The sequence below is a fragment of the Crocuta crocuta genome, unplaced genomic scaffold, assembly GCF_008692635.1.
Source record: "Crocuta crocuta isolate KB4526 unplaced genomic scaffold, BGI_CrCroc_1.0 scaffold492, whole genome shotgun sequence".
Lineage (NCBI taxonomy): Eukaryota > Metazoa > Chordata > Mammalia > Carnivora > Hyaenidae > Crocuta > Crocuta crocuta.
In genome coordinates, this window is record NW_027533271.1 from 1 (window position 1) to 5,268 (window position 5,268).

The window sequence follows — 5,268 nt, forward strand, 5'->3', positions numbered from 1 at the left end:
GAGGAACTTAACGGAGGACCATGTGGGAGAAGAAGGGGGGAAATGTTGGGGGAAAGGGAGTGAGGCAAACCAAAAGAGACTCTTGAATGCTGAGAACAAACTGAGGACTGATGGATGTGTGGGGGGCAGCGGGGAGATGGGCATGGAGGAGGGAGCTTGTGGGGATGAGCAGTGAGTGTTATGTGGAAACCAGCTTGACAATAAACTATTCATAAAAAATAAAATAGCCTTCTTTAATACAGTAGTACTCGCAGGTGCAGAGTGTATAACGAGCTTTTAACACTAACAAGACACAGAAAGCTATCCAAAACGACAAAACAGAAGTACTCTCCTCCAAAGAAAATCCAGGAATAAATGACAGCTAAAGAACTTCTCAAAACAGATATAAGCAACATAAGTGAACAAAAATTTAGTATAATAGACATAAAATTAATCGCTGGGTTTGAAAAAGGCATGGAATACATCAGAGAAACTATTGCTACAAAGACTATGGAGCTTAAATATAGTTGTGATGAATTAAAAAATGCTATAAATGAGATGCATAATAAATTGGAGGTATACAATGCACAGGTTGAAGAGGCAGAAAGGAGAATAGGTGAATTAAAAGACACAATTTGAGAAAAAAAGAGATAAGCTGATTCAGGAACATGAAAGGAGAGTTAGAGAGCTCAGCGATAACATCAATGGAACAATATCCGTACCATAGGAATTGCAGAAGAAGAAGAGAAAGAGAAAGGTGCTCAAGGAGTCCTTGAACAAATTACAGCAGAGAACTTCCCCAATCTGGGGAAGGAAACAGACATTGAAATCCAAGAGGCACAGTGAACTCCCCTCAGACATTAACTTGAATCGATCTTCTGCACGACATATCAGAGTTCAACTGCCAAATATAAAGAAAGAGAGAATTCTGAAACCAGCTAGGGAGAAAGGGCCCTAACATACAAAGGGAAACCTGTCAGAGTGGTGACAGACCTATCGACTGAAACTTGGGAAGCCAGAAAGGAATGGCAAGAAATCTTCAAGATGATGAAAAGAAAAAATATGCAGCCATGAATCCTCTATCCAGCAACCCTGTCATTCAGAATAGAAGGAGAGATAAAAGTCTTTCCAAATAACCAAAAATTTAAAGAATTTGTCACCACTAAACCAGCCCTACAAGAAATCCTGAGGGGGACACTCTGAGGGAAATATTGCAAGGAACACAAGATACCAGAGACATCACCACATGCATAAATCCTACAAAGGACACGATGACTCTAAACCCATATTTTTCAATAATAACACTGAATGTAAATGGGCTAAAGGCTCCAATCAAAAGACATAGGGTAGCAAAATGAATAAGAAAACAAAATCCAACTATTTGTTGTTTACAAGAAACTCACTTTAGACTAGAGGACACCTTCAGATTGAAAGATAGGGGATGAAGAAATATCTATCATGCTGCTGCAAGTCAAAAGAAAGCTAGAGTACCTATACTTATATTAGACAAACGGGACTTTAAAGTAAAGGGAGTAACAAGGGATGAAGAAGGGCATTATATAATAATTAGAGGGTCTATCCATCAGAAAAAGCTAACAATTATAAATGTCTAAGCACCGAATACGGAAGCACATAAATACATAAAACAATTATTCAGAAACAGAAACAATATTACAGATAAGAATGTGCCAATAACAGGAGATTTTAATACTCCAATTAGAGCAATGGATAGATCAAGTAGACAGAAAATCACTAAAGAAACAATGGACGTGAATGTCACATTGGACCAAATAGATTTGACAAACATATTTAGAACTCTACATCCTGAGGCCAGGGAATTCACTTTCTTCTCAAGTGCGCATGGCACATTCTCCAAGATAGATCACATGCTGAGACATAAAGCAGCCCTCAAGAAATATAAAAGAATTGAGGCAATACCATGCACACTTTCATATCACAATGCTATGAAACTCGAAATCAATCACAGGAAGAAGTCTGGAAAACCTTCAAAAACATGGAGTTTAAGGAACACCCTACTAAAGGATGAATGGGCCAATCAGGCAATTAGAGAAGAAATTTAAAAATTATGGAAAGAAATGAAACTGAGAATACAACATTACAACCTCTATGGGATGTGGCAAAGGCAGTCCTAAGAAGAAAGTACATTCCACTCCAGGCCTATTTAAAGAAATTAGAAGGGGCACCTGGGTGGCCCAGTCGGTTAAGTGTCCGACTTCAGCTCAGGTCATGATCTCACAGTTCGTGGGTTTAAGCCCCAGGTCGGACTCTGTGCTGACAGCTAGCTCAGAACCTGGAGCCTGCTTCGGAATCTGTGTCTCCCTCTCTCTTCCCCTCCCCCACCCATACTCTGTCTGTCTCAAAAATAAATAAAAATTAAAAAAAAAAGAAATTAGAAAAGGCCCAATACAAAATCTAACAGTGCATGTAAAGGAACTAGAAAGAGAACAAGAGCATCCCAAACCCAGTAGGGGATTAGAAATAATAAAAATCAGGGCAGAAATAAAAATGTAGAAACCAAAAAAACATTTGAACAGATCAAAGAAACCAAGAGTTGTTTTTTTGAAAAAATACACAAAATTGACAAANCAAATTCCTAAACACACACTCACTACCAAAATTCACATGGGAAGAGATAACAAATCTAAACAGACCCATAACTACTGAAGAAATTGAAACAGTTATCCAAAATCTCCCAATAAATAAGAGACCTGGCCAGATGGCTTCCCTGGGGAATTCTACCAGACATTTAAAACAGAATTAATACACATTCTTCTCAAGCTATTCCAAAAAATAAAAATGGAAGGAAAATCTCCAAACTCATTTTATGAAGGCAGCATCACTTTGATTCCCAAGCCACATAGAGACCCAGAGGAAAAAGGGAACTACAGGCCAATATCCTTGATAAATACAGATGCAAAAATCCTAAACAAGATACTTGCAAATCGAATTCAACAGCAAATAAAACGAATTATCCACCAAGGTCAAGTGGGATTCTTTCCTGGACTACAGGGCTGGTTCAATACTCAGAAAACAATCAATGTGATACATCACATTAACAAAAGAAAAGATAAAAACCATATGATCCTGTATATAGATGCAGAAAAAGCATTCGACAAAATACAGCATCCCTTCTTAATAAAGACCCTCAAGAAAGTCGAGATAGAAGGAACTTACCTAAACATCATAAAAGGGGGGCACCTGTGTGGCTCAGTTGGTTAAGCGTCCGACTTAGGCTCAGATCATGATGTCACGGTTCTTGGGTTCAAGCCCTGCGTCAGGCTCTGTGCTGACAGCCAGCTCAGAGCCTGGAGGCTGTTTCCGATTTTGTGTCTCCCTCTCTCTCTCTCTCTGACCCTCCCCTGCTCACGCTGTCTCTCTTTCTCTGTCTCAGAAATAAATGAAACATTTTTAAAAATTTAAAAAGCTAACATCATAAAAGCCATATGAGAAACCCTCAGCTAACATCATCCTCACTGGGGAAAAACTGAGAGCCTTCCTCCTGAAATCAGAAACACGACAGGGATGTCCATTCTCACCACTGTTTAACATAGTGCTGGAAGTCCTAGCATCAGCAATCAGACAACTGAAAGGAAATAAAAGGCATCAGAATTGGCAAAGAAGATGTCAAACTTTCACTTTTCTCAGACAACATGATACTCTAAATAGAAAACCTGACAGACTCTACCAGTAGTCTACTAGAACTGCTCCATGAATTCAGCAACAGTTGCAGGGTACAAAATCAACGTACAGAAATTGGTTGCATTTTTACACACCAACAATGAGGCAACAGAAAGAGAAATCAAGAAACTGATCCCATTCACAAATGCACACACACACAAAAAAATATAAATTACCGAGGAATAAACCTAACCAAAGATTTAAAATATCTGCATGTTAAAAAGTATAGAAAACTCATGAAGGAAATTGAAGAAGACACAAAGAAATGGAAAAACATTCCATGCTCATGGGTAGGAAGAATGGATATTGTTAAAATGTCATAACTTCTGAAAGCAATCTGCACATTCAATGCAATCCCAATCAAAATTGCACCAGCATTCTTCTCAAAGCTAGAACAATCGGCCTCAAGTTTGTATGGAACCAGAAAAGACCCGAATAGCCAAAGTAATATTAAAGAAGAAATCCAAAACGGGAGGCATCACCATCCCAGACTTTAGCCTCTACTACAAAGCTGTAATCATCAAGTCAGGATGGTATTGGCAAAAAAATCAAACACATCGACCAATGGAATAGAACCGAGAACTCAGAATTGGACCCACAAAAGGAATGGTCACTTAATCTTCGACAAAGCAGGAAAGAGTATGCAATGGAAAAAAAAAAAGATAGGGTCTTTAACAGATGGTGCCAGGAGAATTGGAGAGCAACATGCAAAAGAGTGAAACTGGACCACTTCCTTACACCATACAGAAAACTAAATTCAAAATGGATAAAGGACCTGAATGTGAGACAGGAAACCATTAAAATCCTAGGCAGAAAGCAGGAAACAATGTCCTTGACCTCAACCGCAACAAATTCTTACTTGACATCTCCAAAGGCAAGGGAACCAAGAGCAAGAATGAACTATTTGGATATGATCAAGATAGAAGGCTTCTTCATGGCAAAGGAAACAATCAATGAAACTAATTAGCAACTGACAGAATGGGAAAATACAGTTGCAAATGGCATATCAGATAAAGAGTTGATCTCCAGAATCTATAAGGAACTCACCAAATTCCACACCCGAAAGACAAACAACACAGTAAAGAAATGGGCAGAAGATATGAACAGACACTTCTCCAAAGAGGACATCCAGATGGCCAACAGACACATGAAACGATGCTCAGCATCCCTCCTCATTAGGGAAATACAAATCAAAACCACACTGAGATACCACCTCACACTAGTCAGAGTGGCTAAAATGAGCAAATCAGAGGAATCTAGATGCTGGTGAGGATGTGGAGAAAAGGGCACCCTCCTACACTGTTGGTGGGAATGTAACCTGGTGCAGCCCCTCTAGAATACAATGTGGAGGTTCCTGAAAAATTAACATTAGAACTCCCCTATGACCCTGCATTAGCACTGCTAGGAATTTACCCAAGGGATACAGGAGTGCTGGTGCATAGGGGCACATGTACCCCAATGTTCATAGCAGCTCTCTCAACAATAACCAAAACATGGAAAGAACCTAAGTGTCTATCAATTGACATATGGATCAAGAAGATGTGATTCATCTATACAATGAAATACTACATGGCAATGAGAAAGAATGAA